General features: G+C 42.9%; 1 long non-coding RNA gene across 2 annotated transcripts in view; it reads right to left on the minus strand.

The window, feature by feature from the left end:
• LOC140254828 (uncharacterized) overlaps positions 1-25,953 on the minus strand; it is a 121,065-nt gene that overhangs the window by 5,766 nt on the left and 89,346 nt on the right. For both annotated transcript variants that reach the window (XR_011904328.1, XR_011904327.1), the window contains exon 6: positions 80-371. This is a non-coding gene — a long non-coding RNA (uncharacterized lncRNA). The remainder of the gene's footprint in view (positions 1-79; positions 372-25,953) is intronic.

A 25,953-nucleotide genomic window follows, 5' to 3' on the forward strand; every position in this document is an offset into this window, starting at 1 on the left:
GTGGTACACATGGTTGTAAAAGCACTTATCTACAAGTGAATGAACACTGTGGAGTCTGAACTGTGTGTACATCACTTACCCTTGGTGGATTTCTTCTCATTGCCTTTCTGTTCCATTAATTGTTTCACACGGAGATGCTCAAGCTGAATAAGTTCTTGTTGGAAAGTGGCAGCTGCTTTCCTTCCTGACAGAGCGAAACCAAATGGGAAAGCTGTGGTGGAAATAACTGCTCCTCTGTTCCCAGGGTGCTGCTGTGGCATTGTGCTGCCCGACTATGGCAACATCTGCATCGACTGTGGGGTGATGGAGAAACTGGTTTCAGAGATGAGAGTGGTGGTACAGCAGGCACTTGTATTGCAGGCACTTGTAGGCTGAGGAAGACAACAAATAGAAGAGGGATTTTGTTGTTTAGAGTTGCCTTTACTGAGTATAACAGATTTGATTGCTGCAGACTGAAACAAAGCCCATTTTTAGAAATGTTTTATAATTATGTAGCTCTTCACTGCACAAGAAAAGTGGCAATGTTACTGTGCATCCTTTTTGGATGTTCAGAGTTGTACCCCATAGGCAAAAGGTTGCTGGCAGTGTTGGCCTTGAATCAGTGCAGCAAGGCCTGCTGCCCTAGGAGGACAGAAACCATTGTCATGAATTTGAACATTAAACAGTGTGGACTGGGAGCTGTTTGTGTGAGGCAAACAAAAGCCAAGCAAAAACTAAAAACCCAACTTGGAACCTTGTGTGTCCTGATCTTCTCCAAATGCATTAACACTTATGCTGCAAATGCTCTCCTTTCTCTCTCTTCCTCCCCTCCCTCTCTCTCTTGTTTTTTAATTATAATTGAACTACTGCATGGCCCCATGTTTTCCTAATGGCTTTTAACAAGCAAGGGCTGCCCTTCCATGGAGGTGAGCATCCCTTGGCCAGCACACTCTAGCTCAGTGGGTAGAAGTGTGGGGCGCTGTATCTGAATGCACAGCACTGGGAAATGGAGCATCCACCCTACTCCACTGTGGACAGTGACTTGAAAACAGCCCGTGATGTAGAAGCAGCTGGGATTTCAGCCACAGGCCTTACAGTGCTGATTCTGGTTTCCAGCTGACAACTCAGCCCCTGCTTCTCCGGTCCCTCTCTGAAGGCAGTTCTTCTCCACTGGGGAGTGTCTACTGCTGTGTTTTATACTGCTGTGATGAGGTTACCAAAGAAACATTAGGTAAAGGATCTTTGGATTTAGCAGCTTTCTCTAGGATTTATCACTCCATACATCAGATAGTAAAACCTGTAGTATTGAGTGGTGTTAATGAGATACACATCTGCTGTGCTCTCTGCCTTTTATTTCTCTTCCACCTCTCCAAGGAAAAAAACAAAACCTGGCAATCTCCTGCTTCTCAAATGTACTTAAAACTTGGGCTGGTGGAAAAAAAGAGCTTAGCACAGCCCAGCACATGGAGAATGCTGCTGAGCTGCACTTAACGATGCCTCTTAGGATCAGCCACTGCTGCTCGAAAACACTTCATTTCCTGTGGCTTTCCTTCTTTACAAGCAGAGTGCAGCTCCAATGGCTCTCACAACAATTATCACCCACTTGTTCTGCAGGTTTGAAGTTTTTTGCATTAGTCAGGTTGAGAAATTCATGGTATTAATCATGACTGAAGTTGTTATTTATCACCTGCTGGGTGAGAAATAATAATTTTGGCACTACTGGGGCAGCAGACCAGAAGTACCAAATTAAGTAAAACATCTAAACACTAGCAAGGATCATTTCTCTGATTAATGAATTGTTACAAAGAAAAAGTGCTGTTTGTTATCTGATCTTAGGATAAAAGCGGGACTTGGAAGTAAAACCCATTAGCAAAGTCCGGCTGCGCTGTGATGTAGTTTGAAACTTTCCTGGCGGATCTCTGCTGTCATTCCCTGGCTGTGAACATGCACTCATCTGCGGCAGAGTTGCAGTTCTTGGCTCACACCCCCATTGCCAACTTTGCAGAAAGTAGCGTTTGGCAAGGAGCTCAAGGCCCATTGTGTAACTGCTGGAAAGAAATGCTGAAACTACTTCAACCTTCTAGGACTTGTCTGGGCTGGAAGGTCCTGCCATAGAACAGTCACCAGACTGGCAAAACACCCTTGTGTGAAGGCGGTAATGGGGGCACAGGAAGTAGAATAAGCAGCATCAATAGAAGTGAGCTTATACCCAGGTAACTGTATACATACACAGGGGCCATCAGTCATCTACTGGATTAAAAATCCCACAGATACTTGCTGCCTGACCAAAGGTATTTCACATGTAAATGCAAAAAGGGCCTACACCAATGTGGTTCCATTGAAATGAGGTGAGTGTGTGGTTTTATAATTGCAAACCACTGTGTCACCATGATGTGCCCCATCCTCTCCCTGAAAGACTGTGGTGAGGAGCTGAGGAGCTGCCCATGGAAACTCCATTTTCTGGGTTCATAAATGAGGTGTAAAAACTTGCTCTCAGTTTGAATATGGTCGAAGAACTCAGCCCTTTAGAGAAGGGCCACCACTAAAAACAAATGAACTTCAGGCTAAAGTTTTTTTGTTGTGACTTAAAGAAAAACAAACAAACAAAAAACCAAAAAAGCAAATGCAACTTGTTTTAGAGGCCCTTTTTTGCTCCAGCTAATATATTCTCTGAAAAGAAGACACAGCCAAAACCACTGCTGTCTACCAAACCAGCATGCACAGAGGCTGACTTGAAACCATGAGCTGACATTGCAGGCTGAGGTGAACTCATGCCTTTCCTATCTGGCTTAATGTTGTCAGTATTCCAGCTTGTCAATAAAGATTCCTTTCCTTTTTCCAATCCTTTTTTTTTTTTTTTTTTTTTTTCTTGTAAGCAAGCTTTACCTCAGGCGAATGCTTCATAATGTAGATATTTTCAACTTAAAGTTTTTCTACATTTAATAAGAAATTTAGAGACCCCAAGGATGTGGGGTGTGACGGTCAGCTTCACTACAAGAGTTGCTCGAATCACCTCACTTCTATGTTTTGCACCTTCAGTTCAGTGACAAGGATTTGAAATGAGAATGAAAAGGATGCTCAGTCATAAGAGCAACTTAGGGCCTGGCAAGTGGAAGGCAATCCTCCCAGGCAGAGCAGGCAGCCGTCAGGGGGTATCAGTGCCTTGTTGCAGGCACTGTGGGGAGGAATTAGTGCCGCTCAGCCTCGATGAATGTTGTGTTGCTGGAATGAGGAGCAGCCATCATTCATGCTGCTTAAACTATGGCATGATCCTGTTGCCAGAGTGTGCTCCCTTTATGTGTTTGTCTTCTCTCATAATGAATTCACACTTTCTACCAGTTCTTGCCAAAGACTTTCCAGCTGTGGATCAGCCACTCTCCTCATAGACCTCAGGGTGTTTGTGTCATCCCCTCATGGATGGTAGCATCTCTCTCTGCTTTTATCTACCAAGCAGAATTTTGGCCAGCTTCTCTTGACTTTGAAGCTATCTTTTGCTGGTCACATGATTCTCTCACTCTTGTGATCAGCAGTTCTGTCACTGATGCCCGGGATAATCAACTGAGATTATCTTGTGATGACTGCCTCTCATCTTTCAGATGTTAGGAAGCTGTTAGGCTAAGAGCTGCCCCTTTCTTCTCAAGACAATAAAATCTTCCCTTTCTGCTTCTACCTCTATTCTTGTAAATTCCTCTCTAAAATTCCTATGCAGTTTCTGTTGGCTCCTTCCCTCTGAAGTGAGAGTATTTTGATCTACAGTGCCTCCTAGCCAAGAAGTATACAGCCAAATTACTGACTATCTCTAAGATCTCTTTCCTTTGCAGCTTAAGTCTGTGTTGTAGCATGCTTAAAGAACCAGTTGATGGAGATCAGTAGTTTGGGGGCATGATGGGAAGGGTATTTTTCTATCTACTTGAATAAATTCATCTCCAGCATATTTTGTCATAGGTTATAATGTTTTGCAAAAGACAGGTAGGTTTATGCATGTGTGTGATGATCACAGGCATTAGGCCAGACCTGCCTGTTAACTTCTGTATGACAAGTGAGCGTGAGCACACAGTGCTTTCTATTATGTCAAAACATGCTTGTAGCAAAAGAACAGTGCTGCGGAGAATGCTGCCCGTCAGCTGATGGAAATGTTTCTGACACACAGGACAGCTCCTGTGTACCTGTTTCAAAGGAGGAGCTTTTATCAGGTTCAGCACACTGTCCTGGAGTCCTTCCTGCCTTAGCTGCTACTTCATGGTCTTCCTGTACTGGGAAAAAGAACTTAGAGAAGGTTTTTATGCCTATGGATCCTCCTGCCTGCTCTGCATTGGAAGAGATTCCTCACGCCACTAAAATCACCTTAAAGCAAACAGAGAAACCAGCTTTCTAGGCTTGTTTAGATGGAGAGAAGCATCCTTCAACCCTACTCAAACCCTACCACTTTCTGCAACAGTGAGTCCTCATGTTGCTTCCACAGGAGCAGCTCCTCACTGCTGAGAGGTTAAGAGTGTGAAATGCTTAAATGAAGCTTTTAAAAGAGGAAAAAAAACCTGGTAGCAATAGGAGGATGGAGTTCCATTTCAGTCCTTAGCTCAGATCAGTGGGTTTGTCAGTGCCCTGTGCTCTCTCTGCAGTGAATTGAAGCCACTGGAGCACTGCAGCCAGCAGAAGGTGTTTGACACATCACTATGGCACATGTTTGAAACGTCACTGGTCTGCAATCAAATGAGTGATTTCTAGCCAAAGATTACAAAATACTTGGCAAACTGAACCAAGTGGATGAGTCAGATAACAAAACCTGTTTGACAGAAGAGCTAAGTCAAGGCACAGCAGTTGCAAGTAATTTGTCCCAAATGCTAGCAAGGCAAAAAGCCTCCAGGAGGCTGGAGGCTGCCTTCCCAGCTGCACGCTCCAACCACCACACTGCATTCTTCACTTCTCTTTTAACCACAAAGGCCTCTGAAAATAACCCTTCAAAGACATTTCTTGGTAGTAACAAATGAACCATCAAAACCTAAACAAAGAACCCGGCAGTGGAGAGATGCGAATTAACAAACAGAAATAACTAGGCCTGCTTTGTCCTCTGCTTATTTCCAAACAAATAAAACCCAGGTCATCTGTACAGACTTCCTCCTTCCCCTCTCCTCTGCAGCCGCTTAGGAGTCCCCAGGAGACAGCAGCACTTTCCTTTGCTTTCCAATCTTTAAAATATATTCATTCCAGTTTTCAAATTGCTATTTTGTAGTGCTAAATCTCTACCCACACTAATTTCTTCAGGTCAGAATCTGACCCTGATTTGAACAAAATCCGGAGTCAAATATTCACACCAGAATGCTTCTGCCTTGCTGCATGTCAGATGCCATCTTCCTGCAAATGTGTCACACACCTTGGAGTGCAGCTTGTGGAACTGATGAGGTGAAGAGCACCGCAGAGCAGCTCTGTGCTGGTAATCACAGGACTGAAGAAACACATACATCATCTGCCACATAGGTTGGCATTTCAAGTAAAAAACCTTCACAATGTGTAAGATGTTGGACAAATGACGGCCATATGCATGTTTGTCTCTGTGCAGATGTCTTTGCGTTCTCAGCTAGGAAAAAGCTGAGGTAGGCTCTTTTTTGCAGACAGTTTAATATTAGTGACACAGTTTATGTCCTCTGCAAAAACAATAATGGAGGATAAGGTGACATAAATTATTTGCAAATCGTTTGACATATGCAGGGCATTGTCCTTGCAATAATCACCATCAGTCTGTCAGTTTAAGATATGAACCGTGCCACTGCCATTTTATATCATTGTGTTAAGCTTTCACATGTTGTAATTTTACAGATTTGTTCTTTGCAGAACACTGCAACACAAATCAAATTGTATTATGTTTAGTCATATGCCGCGTGGAGCACCTTGCGGCAATTAGGGACGGGGGAGACGAGCAAACAAACAGTGGCAGATAAGAGCCAGCTCCTCGAAAGTTAGGGAATTTGTTAGGTACCATTACTCAACTTTCATGGTCATTATTCAAGGCAAGAGGAATTATTTAAATTCATGCTAACATCAGTTGCTGGCTGCATGAACAAAGTGAGCACTGGAAAGTATCGTACTGACAGATCAATTTAAAACCCCCTTGTCTTTTTTGTTTCACCACAGCAGTCAGACACGAGGTTTGATTCTTATGAATAATGTGGGTTTTTCTAAAGTAAATATGCGGATTTCAACTCACAAAAGACCCTGTAGTGCCTGTAGTTTTAACCCTGCTTTCCATAGAAGCACAGAATGTTTCTGGAATAGCAATTAACTCAGCACTGTCTCTTTTATTCTAGGCAAATTAATTCCTATGGTACAGTTAAGCAAACAAACAAACAAACACAAAGACCTAAAAGTCAATGGCTTGTTTTTAGCCTTCTTTGAAAATCTGAACTGCTCATTACTGTGGGAACCATTCACAAGTGCATTCTAAGTGCATTCAGTGCCAGCTACTTCATTTTAACCATTTGAGAAACATTTTAGCATGGAAGTGTGTCTTAATCAGGGGAGGAATCAGTAGGAAATACCGGAACATACATTCCGGAGTCCACATTTCAGTGACTTTTTACTATATTTTGAATAGAGAAACATGATTTGTTTTCCCCTGGGAAAGTTCCCCACATTCAGTTGTCAGCAGAACAGAATCTTTCTGCTTCCAGTGAGCCCTTAAACTAGAAAGATTTATTGCACTTACACCCTTGAAAGAACATATCTTTTTCTTTGAAGGCAGCCATTATCACCACCCCATTTTATATCTTTTCTGATAAGTGCAGGCAGTAAAGTAGATAAACTCCTTGCATACCAATTAAAGACACGCACACCGAGACGTATACTATCAGGGATGCTCAGAGTAATATTCTTCTGAAAACAGTAGATATATCTAGGGAGTTTGACTTTTATTATTCTCAGCTTTACACCTCTGACATTTCTAAAAACACGGCGGAAATTAATGAATCCTCGCCCAAGACTCTATTGTCTAATCTTGCCCCGGCGCTCATGAATTATGGAAAATGACAGATCAGCTGATGGCATACGGTGGGCTATTTTAGAAGCACCCTTTTAACACAACCTGAGCTACAAAAAGCTCATCACTGAATTTCATACAGCCATCTGACAAAATATTAGTCCTGTTTTACATGACACCTTAAGCAACGGCCTGTCTCCTTCACATCCAGCCTTGTATGATCATTGTCAAGCACAGAAAGTATGAAAGCTGGAGCCCTGAGCCTCAGGCTGCCTCTCTGTCTTATCAGGTAGGGTGCTGAAGTTCAAACTCAAGCAGCCTGCTCAGACTGGGGATTTCCAGAAGCTACCTGTGGGCTCGGGGACATCTTGAAGCTCTTACACAGAGCCTCATCCATCTGCCTGTGCAAGACAGTGCAAGGCTCCTTCTCCATATGCCTTTCCCGAGGCAGAAGTGAGGCCTTTGCTCACATTGACTGGGGAAGGTGCAGCCTAGAGGGGCACTGTGCAGGGTGCAGCACCCTGCAGCCAATCTTACAGCTCAGGCCCAAGGGTCGCAGCCTGCCCCATAATGCAGGCACAGCGGGAAGCCTTCAGCCACACCACCTCCCACATGCTGCTCATGCGGCCAAGATGGTGGCAGGGGGCTGGCGGGTGCTGCCCTGTGTGCTGCTCCCTCAGGGCCTTGGCTGAACTCTGTTGAGACCAAGAAACCACTTGTGCACTTGGGCTGAGACCTGCTGCTGGGACGGGGTTCCCTTTAAGAGAGGATTATGGGAAGCAATACATCTCATTCAGAACATCTGAGAGAGCCGCCGCTACACAAAGCACTAATCGGTAATTAATACAAATAAAAGAAACAATCCTTCATGATGCTGGTAATAATAACACCCCCGAGTTTGTTCTAATCCATCTTTTTGTCAAATGAAGCACCGGGGAATTTGTCTGTAACAATCGGAGTATTTCCAGAATCTTTGCTTTGATTTGCAGTGCGGGTTTAAGCACATTTAGACCTCAGAATAAATAACAAATAAATAAATAATCAAAAGGAATAGCTTTAGTACTTACAAGCCAGTATTTATTATGCAGAGGGAATCTGTTCTACGTGTATGTGCCTCTTACACTGAAATTTTTCAAAGCACCAAGCCCCTGTTTACCTACAAATTGTGCAGGTTTACCTACAGATGTGGCAAAAGGCCACTGCACAAACCATGACAGCGCCCTTCCCTCCCGTCTTCCAGCTGAAGAATGCTGAGCTTCCTCCAGAGAAGCAGCACCTTCCACCACACCAGACAGCCCTGAACCTTTAAATAGCTCCGTATTCGTTATATTTAGGGACAATTACACCAACGACTTCCTGGCTGCAAATATGATTCATTACTCTGAAGTAGAAGTAATACCTCTAATAGACTATGCATTGAGCTGACCCAAAATAGCTGCTGCTGAGTATTTGCTCCTGTGCCACTCCATGGATGGATCTGTTAAACAATTCTAGCAATAGACAGAAAGAACAGATTACCCTGTCATGTAATTATTTGGCTCTACCCCTAAATCTTTATGTAAACCAAATTTCAAAGGTGGACAACACCAAGCAGCGTTTAATAGCGGCTTCTTAGGTATAATTTGTCTGGAACTTGCTGGGAGGTTATAAAACCGATCTTAAATTAAAAAAATTTGCATTTGCTGTTTAGTCATCCTTTAGCTCTACTCGTACCATCATTCTTTGAGCTAAAGAAAAAAGAAAAAAGCCAACAAGAGAAAAAGAGAAATACAGGAGTGATTCTTTCTTCTGAGGGAAGGGAGCAGAAAAGGATCACTTCCAACCCCCATAGGGCTGAGGGCACAACTCCTGCTCCTGCCCTGTGATGATGCCACACTGATCCCACAGCATTGCCTGGCACCTGCACAGCTGTTCCTGCAAGGGTGTGCTGCCCTGCTATGGTTTCTGATCCTACACACTGATGGGCTTATGCAAACTGGGGAGACTGAAAATGACTTCAAGAGACTATTATGCATCCATTCCCTACTGCAGAGCCTTAAACCATAAAGGAAGATCTATTTGCTTATGCACAATCCCTCTCTTCTTAAGTGGAGCATGCTCCCAGGTGCTCCGAGGACCTTCAGGTCACTCTCAGCACCCAAAGCAGATGGCAGGCCTCCTGCTGAAGCACTCACCCTGCCTGGTGCCTGGCTGACCTGAGCTGTACTCCATTCTAAACCACCCAGGGCTGGCACTCAGCTTCTGGCCCAGGCACTGTGCTGCTCCTTTAGTTAGATACTGCACCCCACACAGTATCTGATGCCACTGCTGAAAGCCTCACTGATGGGGTCTTAGGGTAACCCCAGTGCACCTCTCTCTGCTCAGGCTTGTACAGGGCATTCTACAGTGCTGGTATGTAATCCGGAAATCATAGTAAGTAATAATTAAACATTGAGTCAGATTAATCCTAGGCTTGCTTGCTTGCCCTGGATAATAAGACTATTAATTCTCCAGAGAGGAAAGTAAGACAATAATGAGAAAACTAAACACACATAATTCCACAAAATGCACAGGAAGTATTTCCAGTGTTAATTTCGTAATATGGAATACTCATGTTGTAATATGGTGGTGACATAAAATATGCAGCAGCGGCAAAATAGAGGAAAGCTGATGGTCTGCCAAGGCTGTTTCTCCTTACCATGCAGATGGTTCCTGAGCAGTCACTCACGCTGAGGCAGCCGCCTGCACAGCGCTCCCAGGGGGCTTCATCTGGCCCTGACATGGGATCGGACTATGGCTTAGGATCACGTGGAAACCCACCCAGACTGTGGGATGGCCTCAGAGGGTGCTCCCTGCCTGCCGCCTCCATGTCAGAGACACTGTGCTTACAGGCAGCAATCTAGGTGCTGGGGAGCGACATCTGCATGATATATGGCTGCTGGCAAAATGATCCTGTCTGTGGGCTATTGCTGACTCTAATTAAAGGAAGACACAGGCTACTGAGTTGGGGTCCCTTCCATCAAAGCTGAGAGGACAGCAATCTCCAGGAGAGCTGCAAAGGAGGACAGATTCATTTGACTGATTGCATGATGTCTGAATTAATGGTCAGGAAAAGAGCCATTACTGTGCTCTTACTGGTAGTCTGCTGCTGGGAGCTTTTGCTGTGCTATCTGCTTGAATGTGGCAGTAAAGCAATGCACTCCTTGAGATACAGCTGTATCACAGCCTGTTTTTTTATATCTCCATATGTATATGTTCTGTGTTTGTATGAACAGTCTGAATTGCTCAGACAGAAAGCAAAGCACAACCACAAAACACTGCTGTGTGTGCAATGCTTTTGCCTCTGCCAATGCCTGGCCAAGGGCTGCGGGGTCATTTCCAACCCAAAGCCCAGCTGCCTGTGGGGCAGACTCAGGGCTGCTCTTCCATCTCAGCCCAGCCCAGCCGCTCTGTCCTGCTGCAGGCAGTGGGGATTTGGGCTGCAGTCTCTGCTTTGGGAACAGCCCACACTGCTGTCTTCCATTGCAGTGAAGCTGGGTATGGTATCCCTCTCCTGGATCAATGTTACAAGGCTGAGTGCCTAATGCATAATGAACGTTCAATACGCACAAATACCTTGTAAGGAGCAGGCTGTTAGTCAAACGAATGCTGCTCTAACTTTAAAACAGCCGTATTGTTTTATTGACGCTGTGGGTGGCAGAGACAAAGCAAAGCACAGCTCGACACAAAACATGGCACCAAGCAGCTTTGGCTCTTGGCCTTCTTTGCGTCTCCCTGTTTCTGGGGCTGGGAAAAGCTCACTAATTAAATCCTGGTAGCCAAGCTGGAGCTGCTGGGAACAGAGGAGTGAGGAATAACTGCTATCAAACAACAAAGGCCAGGTGGCCCAACATGTGCATGACAGGTGGGAATATCTGGTTCAAACCCTTGGTGCTGGGAGGGTGCTTCTATTTTTTTGGAGGGGGGAGGAGGGCTTAATTCTTAAGAAAACATGCATGAGAGAAGTCTAGCTTCTCTCAGGATTACAGTAAACTTTCAAAACCAGAGCAAGTTCCAGAGCTAAAATTAAGCTCACAAGCTACAGCAAGCTTGCAGGCTGGAATGAGCTTGCAAGCAACAACCTGCTTCCAACATTACATTTGAATGTAATGCTTACATCACACAACTCCTCAGGATCACAACAGACTTCTAGCTGGATTACATGGCTCACATGATCTTGCCAAGAGCAGTGGGATCAAGCTATGGAGGTTCTTCAGTGTGATCCTTCATTATAAGTATGACTCAACAGTCCCACCCCACTCAAAGGGCAGCATCGAAGTTTGCTCCTGTGGCAAACTTCACCTCTTTTGGGAGTCTTCCACTACTAAGCGAAACTCTCAGCTCAGACAAAATGAAGTCAACAACAAATGACAAGCCAGCCAGATTCCTTGTTTCTTATTTGCTACTTCTCTTTGGGAGTTGGCAGAAAATTCTGCTATAGCTCAAATACAACCCCAGCGCCAGCTGGCATTGTCTGCCTGGGTTTTGGCTCCTGCTGTGCACAGCACTGACCACCAGCACCACTGGGGTATAAATGTTTCTCATTTACAGTCAGTCTAGGCTTAAGACTCAGTGATTTCTACGGTCAAAAATGTGAAATAATCTGATCTGTGCGTTATGTGTGCAGAATCTCAACCTACACCCACACAAACAGACAGGACCTGAGCAGCAGAATGTGTACCTTCACAACTCTTCAGTACCAGCATGTGGAAACATTTCTCAACTCTGTTTAAAAGTTTTTAACAGGAACAAACCAACCTGTTGTTCTTTCAACTCATGATCAGAAATGGTTCAATATTTGTATTTGATTAGAAAGCAAATCTCAGCTCTTCTGATTAAAAATTCAGAGAATAAGAAGCAATTCGAGCAACAGTCTCTAATAGCGAATGGGAGGTGATTTTAACCATGCCAAAACCTATAAGAGAAATGTAGAAATCATGACATATCTTCCTTTGTATTAGACATAGCATCAAAGTGCTGTAATTGCACTACATTCAATGTTGAAATAAGTCCCTTCCTGTGCACTTTCTACAAGAAACCAGAATTATTTAATGAAGAAAGAAACATTTAACAAGACACTTTCACATTATGCCATTACTGAGAGTTACTGAGCACTCCTAAAGCATCATTTCAAAACCCAGCACTATTCAAATCAGTTTAAGAATGTGTGCATGCACATTTGTACACAGCCAATAGATGAGGAATTCATACTGTTTGGATAATTGGAATGGCAAGAAGAAAATACAGTTAACTATGCTGCAAAAGAAACAGGTAAATAGGGAGAAACTATGGACAAACGTCATTTAATGAACATGGTATAAAAGGTATTTTTTCCATTATCAACTTAGAGCTGATTCATTCTCACATTCATTGTTAAAATCAGCTTTGCCATCACTGCTATGTCAGCTAAGTGCTGCTTCATAGGAATCTCTTATTACAGAATTAACTTCTATATTGGAACTTTGGAGTATTTATATTGAAATAGGTACACATATTGGTTTGACTCTTCTGTGAGCACAAGCAGCTTCCTAGCAAGCAGGGGCACCATGTTACGGAAAGGAAATATTCAAAGCCATCTATTTACAACATTATTTTAGCGGCTTCTGAAAAAAATAAATAAATTAAAAAAAATCATGTACTTAAACTGTCAGCATTAGGACATGGAATTTATTTTCTCTCTACCAATTAAAGTCTTTTTTTTTTTCCTTTTTTTTTTTTTTTTCTGTGTCATGGCTCCAGGGCTCTTCACAGCAGGATTCTGCAGAGTCAGAAACAAATCTTGGTTTGCAACAGTGCGTTCAGAGGGCTTATTCCCATTAGCTCTGGCTTAGGAACCAGCACTAGAGCTGCATTCTGGTCCTGCTCCTGGCACTCCCAGGCACCTGAGCCCCCTCAACAGCCACCTGTGTTCCCCGATTTAGTTTAGCTTTCCTAATGATACAGGACTGTGCTGACCCTCTCCTTGCTCTCAGACACCCCCGCGACACACTCCTGTGGCTACAAACATTTCCATGCATACTTTAAAGCAGTCTGGGGCTGATTTATTCAGTGCACCTGCACGGGGCTTGAGGGAACATTCTGCACCGCCCACAGCCTCCCAGGCACACACATTCCCCACAGACTCCTTGGTCATGACCCTGTCTCCTTCTCCTTCAGCCCTGGGTTGCATAGCTGAAATGTTTCACAGGAAGACATGTCCGAGAGTGTTGGTGAACTGGTGGGATATGGGGCTGCTACTGCACTTCTTATCACAGAATTGTTTGAGTTGAAAGGGATACTTAGAGGCCATCCAATCCAAACCCCTGCAATAAACAGTGACACCTAAAGCTCCATCACATTTCTCAGAGCCTTGTCCAGCCTCACACTGTCTGTCTCCAGGGAGAAGGTACGTACCACTTCCCTAAAGCAACTTGTTACAGTGCCTCACCACCCTTACTGTAAAAAAAATTTCATCTTCATGTCCAATCTAAATCTCCCCTTTTAGTTTGAAACCATTTCTCTTTGTCCTATCACAACAGATGCTGCTAAAGAGTCTGTTCCCTTGCTTCTTAAAGCCCTCCCTTGGATACTGAAAGGACCTCAAGTCCTACTGGGCTCTGGCTGACCCTCTGGCAGAGAGTTGCTCACTCTTCTATCAGAAACTTGTGTGATGTGTCCCTGGGGAAGAGGTATGAAGGTGGCAGCTTTGGTTGGAAGCAGGAATGGGGCATCAGTACAGTGCCCTGTGGTGAGGTGCACTTGCCCTGATGCCTTAAAGCAGAAAAAGGAAAGCCCTGGAAATCTTGACACATCTGGTCCTGAGCACAGTCTTTCTTTCCTTCATTAAGATTTTGCCTGTTAGGATGAGTTGGAAAGGAAATCCCCTAAAGCTGCACAGCTAGGCAGATAAAATGAGACACTAATGGTCTCCCCTTACTGACAGCACTTCAGCTGATGTACATGTGCAGGACAAAGGAAGTCAGGAGCTCTATCAGGCCCTTTTTGAACAATGTCTTGGAGGAATTAATCACATCAGCGCTTGCTGCACAAGGCTGTGCATTTCAGGCACTGTTTGTTCCTCCAGCTCTTTAAGCAAGGCAACACTTCTTCCCTAGGACTCAGGGGTCAGGCTTGGTCCCCTTCTGACACCTCAAATCCTTTCAGTTTGCCTGCTGCTGTTCTGCTAAATGGTGGTGTGAGGTAATTTATTTGGGAGCAGGGTTAAAGTGTTAATGAGAACACCACATTTTTCATAAGCTCAGCAAAACCAAAAGCAGAATTCTCAGCTGAGAGATAGAAAAAAAAAGAAATCCTCAGCACATACTGGAGCCAAGAAGCATATGGAGCCATTTTAACCTGCAGTTCTATCTTCTCAGGTTTCAAGGAAGTAAATCTAAAGCGTGGTCTGACCGCCAATACACATGCAGGAGGTGCATGCCTCCAACATCAGTACAGAGCAGGCTAATGGGAGCCCCGTTCCTGCGAGGTGCTGAGAGCCTTCACCTCCACTTGTGGCCCAGAGGACGGGTAGGTTTAGCACCTTGAAGGATTAGGCTTCTAAATGTCCCTACTGCCGATAGCACATTTGCCAGGAGAATTGATTTGACAAGGGTAGCGATGTATGGCCATTAAATTGTTTGCAGATTTGACCTATCTGTCCATAGTAAGAAATAATACCTGAAGTGCCATAACTCTGTCAAACATTTCAAAGGAATTCTTGTTTAAAGATCGAATGCATTATGTAATCTCATAATGTCAGATTAGGACATAAAGCTCTGGAACATGACACAGAGCAGCGTTACAAGACATACCGTGTCAGAAATTTTACAAACAATTTCTTCTGGCCCTCTCACATGTTATCAGTTTGAGCAGTGACTATGATACATTTCAAATTTCTTCTGGCAGCTGGAGACAAAATGACGTGGGAGATATGTGACTGGAAATCTCATCCAGGGGCTCGTGAGAAAGGATTTTTTCCATAGCAAAGCACTACAGGCTTGGGGATTTTGTCCTGCTGTCAGAGCACCTGTGAGAGGAATGGGGAAAGAGAAGGAGGGCAGCACGACCGGAATCGAGGAAAGTAACGGAGCCCACCGCTGTGTGTCACCGAGGTGAACCAAGGCTCTCAGCTAACAGAGCTCAAATAATTCATAGTAAAAGAAATGTTAAACTGTGCTACCTACCACCAGCACGGGGATTTAGGCTTGCACACTGACTGTGGCTACAGTTTCATTAGCATCATTTTCCTCCACATGGATTTATTTTTATCTCTTGTTATTTGTCTGGGTATAAGACAACTAAGGCAAGATAAAAACCTTTTGTCTAGGTAGGAACTGATTTCGGCTGAGTAGAAAGCATCTTGGAATTTGGGGAAATAGAAAACCAAAGTAAATTCCCAGAAACTAAATCTAAAATCAAGAGAGGTATAAAAAAAATACAGAGGTGATAGGAGAAAGGGAAATAAACCAGCAGTGAAATATTGACAGTGATTTTTTTTTATGAGACTTGTAAAAAAGTGATTTTAATTTTCCTGAAGTAACAACTCATGGAAAAACGGGAAGAAGCTAAAAATGAAGCACTAAGCACACTAGCCTACTGAACTTCAGCAAGAGTTTTGGATCCCCAAACTCCCTTTTTTGGGTATTTTTCCTTTATATTCAATCCTTATCCTTTTTACGACCTTTCATTTGAGAATATGCATTATATATATATATATATATATATATATATATATATATATATATATATATATTTTGTATGTGGCATTTTGTGGAATTGAAATTTAATCAGGCAGAAGCATTGGGCTCTCTGGCAACTTCTGCCCTGGCTGATGCAGAACAACAACACGCACATAGCAGGGCTATGATTGGGAAGGCCTCCAGCATGGCAGGCTTACAGCACTGCAGTGATCTCAGGATCAGATGGCTTAGGACTGGGAAGGTAGCAGGAGAGCTCTGGGATGTGCCATCCCTCCCAAAGCAGCCTGGAATGCAGCACTGACGTGGCACCCCATGCTGCTGCTGTGGCCTTGCCCTAATACCATGCCCTGGGGAAAGGGTGACAGAAGAAGGATGCTGAGGCACTGCTCTGATGGGGACCAGCTGAGCAGATTCCAGATTTTTGTCTTGCTCGTCTTGGCACAGCATGTGCCAAGCTGGTCCCACACACTAGGAATGGGGTTTTAGGGAGAAATGTGCAAGTGCTGCTCCACTTGGCACAGCAGATTTCCAATGAGTTCGCCTCCTTCTGTGAGCCACGTGGACACGCACAGCATGGGAACCCATCAGGCATGATGAGTGGAGGAGCTGGGAGCTGCTCTACGCTTCTGCACTCCTTGCAGGAGCTGTGCCCTTCAGCTGCCCCCCAGCAGGCTGCAGAGCCCCCACCTGTGCTTATTCCATGGGTAGCATCCTGCAGGCTCAACTCTGCTTCTGTCCCAGGACAAACCACAGAGAGCTCCTCCTGAGGAAGGAGGCAGCCCTCTGTGCCCCCCTCTCTGTGCAAGCTTTGCTTAGAGCAGGGCTGTCAGGAAGCTGAGCCCAGACCATGCTGGGCAGCATCAGTCATGGTAACAGCCCTGCAGCATGCCTCCAACACCAGGAACCCCAGCGCTCAGAAATGCTTTCTCACAGATGGCTGCTCTCCAAAATCTGCCAGTTAGCCAGCACCTCTGCATTAGTAGATGGTAACTGGGTCAGGATTACTTGCATTAGATGTAATCATGCTTTGTTCCCTCCTTTCTCTCACTAATAAGTGACTTCTTTCTTACATGCCTTCTGGTCAGCCCTGCCTGTCAAATGACATAGCTGTCAAAAAGTGCATTATTCAAAAACAGACCTGTTGCCAGCTCTGGGAGGCTGGGGGATGGGTTCATGTATCATATCACTCTTCTCTTCCATACATCTCAATTTCCTGCTTTCTGCATGATTAATGCACATTTGCTTCCCTCTACATAACGTAGACAGCAAAGGATGAATTATGCTGCTTCATTACATTAACTGGTAGCATGTCTTTCCATACATATATACTCTAATGACTACTTTCATGTGCCTTGTGTTAGTAAATGAACTATACAGGAAGAGTAAACATAGAATAATGGTGTGTTGTACTCCTCTAATGTAACGGAAATCAAAGAAGGGGACAGAAAGGTGTTTCTCTTACTACAGAGTTAGTGTAATAGGTCCTCCTGATTATAAAGTCATCACTGCCCTCGTTATACCTAGCCTCTAATGTAGAATTTCAACCGTTTTTACCAAATTCAAGGAATACAAGACAGACATTTTCTGCATTTGGTAGAGAATCGATACTAGTAACTGAAAATAACCAACATGTGCATCAACGTAGGCTACAAGACATTGCTCACGTACTGAGCAATGTCTCTGCCTAAACTTGCATTTAAACAATACAGGCCAACACTGGTACTCTCAGATGGACTCCAGCATTGCATCTGGAAATAACAACATTATGCTGACTTGGAGATGTTAGTAGCTTAAAAGCAAAGAGCAACAGCAGATGCTTGAAATACAAGGAATCCATCCTGCTTGTGCATTTTTTACATTAATACTAGTTTCCAATTGTTTAGCAGCAAATGTTTTTATTGCTGGCTACACAGAAGGGAGAGTGCATGTGTGCACCATACACATGTTGGCTGCTCTGCTGGGCATAGGCAGCCCCTAAGAGGACAGCAATAAGATGGTTTTAACAACACATAGCAGCATCATATGATGTGCCAGAAGTACACAATGCAAGGCAATACTGATTCCAGTTTGGGTTTTGATACAGAGAATAACAATAGTATTGACCAAAGATGATGGTGATAAAAAAATCAGCACTAACAGCTTAGCTTTGAGAAACACCATAGGCTCTTTAACCAGAATCAAGAAACCAGCTGTTGGTTGCTGCTGTCCTTTTTTTTCCCCCCTTTTACTTTACAGAGCCTCCAGAAGCTTATGTAGAAAGAAAATCAATTAAATAAAAATGGACAATGATGAAGAAGTCAAGAGAGCAATTTTAAAATCAATACATTGCTTCAAAAGAAGCTCACAATGTGGCTGCAGAATATGGAACAGAAGCCTAACATACCTAGCAGAGACAATTCTGAGAACCAAAAGAATATCCAGCAAACCTCTCATATTTATCAGAAAGGATAGCATGGAGAGATTAGTAATAACTCCAGACATTAAAAACACATCAAATTAATCTTCTGTTGTCTACTCTAACTCCTAGAGTATAACTAGTGAAGTTTCAGACACTGCGCCAAGTCTTCAAAGTAATCAGTAGACAATGTTTGAGCTTAAAAAACCCAAAGCTCCAAGAATCAGTGAAGAATAAGCTCTTGCAGTAACTCAAGATCAGCACAAATATCACCCACTTCTGCTCCAAGTAAAAGACATCATTATTCAATTTGCAAATAAACACATGGCACAGACTTTTAAAAAGAGCAACAATTAAACAATAAAACTCTGCCAAAGCAAAACGTTCCATTATATGTGCAATTTTCTCCCCAAGGAGTGGACTGAAGAAAGAACATCCCACATGTGAAATGTTAGTCATGTCGTTTGACGCACTTTCGGGTGATTCTCAGATAATGTGGTAAGGACAGTACAATAGCTTACACAGCCTGGTGGTGAAATCAAGGAAAAAACAAACAAGCAAACCAACTTCATAGTAATGTTTGCTTACAGGCTGATGTTGGCAACTTCATGAAACCATCAGGGATTAAAGTCACCTAAATCATCATAAAATATGGTGTTTGCAAACTATTTAGTGGAAAACATAAATGGCAGAAAATAGCCTTCAAATAGTGAGAAATTTCCTACAGGGCTTTAATGCTGCTTCTAAAGTTGCAAACTGCACAACTCAGCCCAAGATATTTCTTGGCCTGCTATTGCTGTGCCAAAATTAAGGCAGAATTAAATATGAATCAAATAGGCAGGCAGGATATTGAGTCAAAAAATCCATTCTTAGCTATTTTCACTTTTCATTTCAAAGCCCTTCCTTAGTGCTCCAAAGAAATTCTTTTTCTTTTTCTTTTTTTTTTCTGATGTGCAAAACATCTGAGTAGTGATGGACCATGATAAGCATGAGGCGTGCAAATACAACTCAGAGCAACTGGCACTTCTGTCAACACAGCACTGAGAACACTGATGTCATCTGGTATTTGTGGTAAGCCCCAAGTGCTCCTTTGCAGCTGAACATTTGTTGCCTTCTTCCAATGGAATTTCTAAGCTGGGATCAGGATCAGCTATATCATATTCTATTTCTTTCCTTACATCAGGTTTTGTTTTTTGAACTCTTCTGTATCAAATGCACACAAGTTCCCATCTCAACTCACATATTTGTAAGTCTGACCTCTCCCTGCAAACAGACTTGTTGGCTTTTCCTTCAGCTATTATCATTAACAGATGAAATACCATGCTTACGTTGGTGAAACAACCTCAATAATTATCACAGTAACAGCAGCAGGGGTGGCAAAGGACAAACCTATGGACTATGTTCTCCATCGCTGCCCTGAGTTTGAGGCACTGTTGAGGTGATGTAAAAACATAAAGGAGAAAACTGGAATAAGAAATTGATTGCATGGTGTATGCAAGATGTCCAGCTTATAATGAGAGGAGAGATATACTACCGGGGAGGTATCAACCTGTATGTGAAGCTAGAAGTGCCATTTGCATGACAAAGATGGGGCTGCTTTTTCATCTCTATGATATGCATCACGTGTTTAGAAGTGCAATATAACAGATACAAGTTACAACCTACTGTATAGAACCTGCTTTAGCAAGGGGTTGAACTAGATGATCTCCTTGGTCCCCATGATTCTGTGAAGCTAATAAGGTACTGCAGGGTGTCACTGGCTGCTAGTCAGTTAAAGTTCTGTCAGGATTTAAATTCACTACAAGAATTCACCAAATATTTTCTGTAAAACAGAATTCTTTTTGGAGTCAATCTGTATAAATTCTTATTATTATTTAGCTGCTGTCTGTTTTATCAGGAATGAGCCTTGGAGCAGATGTTTAATGATCCGCTCATGTCAGCAGCAGTTCCTTGGATCAGCAAACTGACACCAGAAGAAACAAAGAAAATTTGAAAAAGCAACAAGTCCCCTCAAAACAAAGCGTGTGTAATTTTTCAACATACACATATTGAGTACTTGAAATTAATATTCCCTGGCCCCTCGCATATGCATCTGTGACTTGTATATAGGAAACAAAAATCAACAAAAGGAACCAGAACAAATTAATAATCCTCTCCTTCAGCAAATTAAACTTCACTCTGCTAAATTAGTTGACCTTCAAAGTTTGCCCTGGGGAACGATGCAAGATTGGAGGGTTTATCTGAAGAAACTAAAATGAAAACTGGGATGAAGAATGTGAAGTGGCTCATGGAGTGAGTGGGCCCTGAGAGCTTTGTTTAGCTCCCGTTAAAAAAAGTTCATTGAAAGAGAGCACCATTGTGACCCCCATACGAAGGTAGGTTTTGTCATGCCTTGTTATTTATGGTAAGGAGCGTAATTACCACAGTAGAAGTACATGAAGAGAGGAGAAGAAAATACTCATCGCAACTCAGCACAGTGTGCTGCACCAGCTCAGAGACAAAATGGAAAAGGATGGCTGTAAACATCTGTTGTGGTTTTTGAGATGCTCTGGACCAAGGTAGAGGTGCGTGAGTGCTCTTCAGCATGGGCACTGTTCCAAATTGCCCCAGACATATGAGCTGAGATGACGTGATTGTCTGAGAACTGTAATTCAGCTACAGAGGATCTCCTCTTCGACATTTCAAGTGTATTGGGTTTCTGTCAGAATGGAGAGTGGAATGTCTGATACGGAAAGAACCAGGATGAGTAAAAAGACAAATAATTACGTGGCTTTTTTTTTTTTTTTTTTCTTTTTTTTAAACTCATTAAATTTAAAGAGGACAATTTGTCTCATGCTGAATTTCACCTGCCCTTGCTACCTTACAGCCTTTTCCCCTTAGCAGTAAGGCATTCAGCATCGCACTGCACAAACTCTTCTGTGACAAGCATGCAGTTTGATTTCACAGGTTTTATTAAAGGTACTACTACACAATTTCCTAAAATGTGTGCTATGAGATACAAGTATGATGCTTGGTTGGATGACTGTATGAGTACACCACGATTAAAGCACTCCCACAGTCTCTCAGCTTATGAAAGTGCATAGCTAGTCCCTGGCACTAGGAAGACACAGACATGCCTTTCTGATACAGCCAGCACTTTGCTGTTACAAGAAGATTCTCACAGGCATGCTTCTTGTAAAAAGAGGTGATCTGACTAGTAGCTGAAAACACTTAGGTGCCTGTTGCATTGATGGAAAGCAGGAAACATAACCTTTGACCACAGAAGCAGTAACAGTGCAAACTCTTCTGAAAACACAACCTACAGGAATTAGTGTCTGGTATCAGTCACAAAGTGCATTTAGAGCTCTCTATAAATCTCACTGAAGCATTTAATGAAATGGTCATCTTCCTGTGTAATTTGAAACCAATGTAAGAGTTTTGCAATGATGAGGAGGGTGCTAAGACTCCCATGGGACAAGGGCTACAACCAAAAGAACCGATTACACTGAGGAGTGAGGGCTTTCCTGGGCTCTGTTCTGGTACCTAGAATCCAGTGCAGGGTCTTTGTGTTTGAAGGAGAAAAGGTGGATCAACCAACTCCAGATGGAACCTTCAGGATCACTACACTGAATAGGGGCCATGCTGCCAATCACTTGGACACACTGAGAAGGTTGGGCTGATGCAGTCTTTTTAAAAGATATGTAGGTGTATTCATTTTGTTTCCTACTTCATGGGTCAGAAGACTTTCTCTGGAATATGGAAGGTCTAGATTCTGTCTCCTCTTTCCCTTTATCTGAATGGCTCGAAAATCTACCTGCCATGTCCAGCAGAGTCTCTTTAAGGAGCATAGGAGGATTCTATCTTGACAATGCTGTATCCTCACTGGAGGGGCAGGCCTTCTTTTTCCACCATATGGGATGGCAAAGACAAACATTATCTTACCAAAACTCAGTTTTTAGCAAGCTGGGGATAGACTAACAAACATATTGTATATTGTAAGTTGGCTTCCGTTAACTAACTGAAGCTGGGATAGTCTAATAAAATGTTTGATGTCAGCTAGGTTATTTCTTTTTTTATCTGAAGAAGATTAATGGGCTTATTTTCTACCTAATTTCCATCATGATATTCAATTTTTATTGTGATTTTCTATTTAATGTGATTTCATCATGGTTTTTTAATCATCATATCTAAGCACTCCTAACATGAATCTCTTTTCATGACCTTGCTGAAGATTTCTTTCTGATGTCAGAACCCCTGCACAAGCAGGTGTTACATACTTTGGCAGTGATAGAATTATTCTTTCATAGTCCACAGAAGCTCTTAAGCTGCCTTTATCCCCATAGTGTTTAAAGTCCATTGAGTAGCACATTAACTGACAAGACCAAAATCCATCATCTTTGCTTCATTCTCCTCTCTTGAGAAAGTCTGTATGTAGTAGAACATGTAGCTTGGGTGTAGTTCCCATGGCATTTCATTTTTATTATACTTGATGTTAGGATTCAGAAATATTCTCCCCTCACCTTGAGCAGTGACTGCAAAGAAATGTGAAGTTCTCTATTTCTGCTATTATTTACACTTGTGTTTCCAGTCAGGTTCAGTCTTGTCCAGAATTCAGCTTTATTATGACACATGATCTAGTGAAAATGTTAAGAAAAAGGGATCCTTTTCTTAGGGCATTTCATACCAATTAAGTCTCTTGCATATATAACAGAGCTGTCCAAGCTGCTTAGAGATTTTCTGTGTTCTCTTGCATATGCATTAATACTAGCAACTACAACCATTACTCCTTACATACATAGCTACCAACAAAGACATGCAGCTGAAGTTTCATTAGTGAGTAAAGGCTGATGGCTAGGCTTCACAGCTGATTTGCTCCTAGAACATCAAGCCACGCAGGAAAAACATTTCTAGAATAAAGTGATTTTAACATTCATAATAATGGAATACTCTTGTGAGATAGTATTCAATCCTGAGGAGCTAGATGGTCATTTAGTGCCAGTAATACACACTAAACCATGTTCTTAACTGCTACATCCACCTTTTCCTTAAACACCTCCAGGGATGGTGACTCCACCACTTCCCTGGGTGGCCTGTTCTGATGCTTGACTGCTCTTTCTGAGAAGAAATTCTTCCTAATATCAAACCTGAACCTCCCCTGCCACAACTCAAGACCTTTACCTCTTTGTCCTGTTGCTGTCAGAAGAGGCCAACCCATACCTCACAACAGCTCTTTTCAGGTAATTGCAGAGAGCAGTAAGATCTCCCCTGAGCTTCCTCTTCTCCAGAAAGAACTTAAGACTTGTGCTCCAGACTTCTCACAGCTTTGCTGCCTTTCTCCAGACCTCAGTATCTTTTTTTTTAAAGTGAGGGGCCCAAAACTGAATACAGTACTAAAGACACAGCCTCACCAGCACTGAGTACAGGGGGACAATCACCTCCCTTCTCCTGCAGACTGCACTATTTCTTTTACAAGCTAGCATCAGCCTTACACACTGCTGGCTCATGTACTGACCAATACCACTAGACCCTTTTCCTCTACGTGGCTTACCAGTTACTCTGTTTCAAACCAGTAGCACTGCCTGAGGTTGTTGTGACCAAAGTGCAGGAGCCAGTACCTATCTTGTTAATCTTCATCCCACTGGCATCAGCCCAGTGACACAGCCCAGTCAGGTCCTTCTGTAGGCCAGTTTTGTTCTCGGGCAGATCAACACTTGCCCCAACCCAAAGACACCAGCAGACTTACTGAAGGCGCACCAGATTCTCTCATCCAAATAATCAGTAAAGATATTAAACATGACAGTCCCCAATACTGACACCTGGGGAACACCACAAATATATAAGGATTCAAATAGATATGCAGGGAGCCCAACATGTATTACTTCAAAGAAGATTCCGTTACATGGTAAGGACTAGAGCTGTGGTTGCTGATCTCTCATTTCTGATAGTGCTGATGCTGCCAAGTATAAACTAGTCCTTGTCAACAGATCTGCAGAGAAAACTTGCACTCTGTGCAGAATTGCTGTACTTCCTAATTTTCCCAGTATTGTTCTGAGCAGGTTAGTTTTCCTCTTTCCATTTCATTAGAAGATTCCTTTAATTATTCCTTTTACTCTTGTCACAAAGCCTCTTACAACATTTCCTGTTGAATTTCACCCCAGATCTCCTGCTTGATTAGCAATGGATTTATCCAAGCCCTAATTTCAATCCCCCACTGCTATTCTGCTCTCTCTTCAACTCTCCCAGCTCCTTCCCTTTGCAGGTAATCTTTCTTTTGCTGTCTGATTTTTCTCCCTCCCCTCATTCTTGACACATTAGTCCTCCTCCTCCACCTTCTGTCCTCTGTCTCTCTCCACTCATACCTCTCCATTTTGTGTCCCTGTCAGCCAAGTAGTAGAAATCAGTCTGGTCAGAGTCCCCATCCCTTGCTGCTATTTCAAAGCCCTGGAACCAGCACAGTGTTGTGATGTTGCCATCAGAGCTAGAAGAGAGGGCAGGGAGGGAGCCGAGAGGCAGCACAAAGGGTCAAGCACCAGGCTGTATGGGGATCTTGCAGAAGGGAGATGCACAGCTCCATCCCTCCATTTGCTGTGCTGTTCCCTACAAAGTCTGCAAATGTGAGGGAATGCTCAGGGCTGAAGCACCTATGAACACTGCGTAGGCAGATCTGGGAATGACTGGGAATTTTTCTGAACAAAGTACTAAAAGAGATGAAAATACACAGCTCTCTCTTGGCCTTATCTACATCTTCCCCCCCAAAAACAAACAAACAAACAAACAAAAAACAACAAACCCAACAAACAAAACCACAAAACCAAACCAAACTGATCCACCAAATATATATATATATATATTTATATATATATATATATATAAAATAAAATAAAGCAAACTGATCTCAGGTCTGAGGGATTACGTGGTCACCCATCACCCACGCCTTTGTCCACAAACAGCACATCAAGTTGTGTAAGTGTTGGGATATTCTGAAGGTAACAGAAACTATATATAAAGACATCTACAGCCTTGCAATTAGTTCTTTGACACTGGAGAAACTATTTAAGAAGTCCCTTCTTTCCTTACTGGGCAACAATCTATTAAAAGCATGACATAACACTTGCAGATTACTGATCCACAATACAAAGGAAACAGGGAAATAAGTGTCATTGAATACCCACAGACTGTGATGGTGGGGCTCAATGTTTTCCTCTGTTTTGACTCTTTCTTCGGTGGGTTTGGTTTACTCTGGACACAGAGATCACTGCCACAGGTGTACCTCTGAAATTTTCCACTTTCTCCTTGTGAAGATATCACAGTACATTGGACAATCTTGGTATATAGCAATAAAATGCATGCTCCTGAGAATGAGTGCCCTCTATCCTGCTGTGGTGAATACTAGATGTTTCACTGGCATGAAAAACGAGTGGTTAGCCCTATCAAAGGCAACATACTCCACGTATATTCATGGGGCAGTTTGTACATTGTCAGATCTACACCAATGCCTATGTTGTTTTAACCCAATTCAGTATTATACTGAGGTGTTGTTCACTACCATACACTCATTCCATTCAACCTGCCTACTGCATCACTATTGCAAAAACATCAGGAAAAAGACTGAGAAAATGAAAATGAGTTGGAGGAGGAAGCAACCAAATACTTTCCTTTATATTTTCATTCCATTAGATGTACAGGAAACTGGAACACAGCAGATTTAATAAAGAGGAGGTGAAATGCCTTCTGGCCAATACCAAATAAAGCTGTAGCTCTCACTATTGCAGCAGTCACATAGATATTCCATGATAATTCTCAATAGGAGGCCCCAGGAAAGTTTGCCTTCAATGAGTTATGATAAATATTTTGTATACATATTATTTTTTGTAGAATTCCCTGTTCTCATGTTACCTATTGGGAATTTAGCCAGTAAAAAAAATCCCCAAACA

Source organism: Excalfactoria chinensis, chromosome 7 (assembly GCF_039878825.1).
Source record: "Excalfactoria chinensis isolate bCotChi1 chromosome 7, bCotChi1.hap2, whole genome shotgun sequence".
Taxonomy (NCBI): Eukaryota; Metazoa; Chordata; class Aves; order Galliformes; family Phasianidae; genus Excalfactoria; species Excalfactoria chinensis.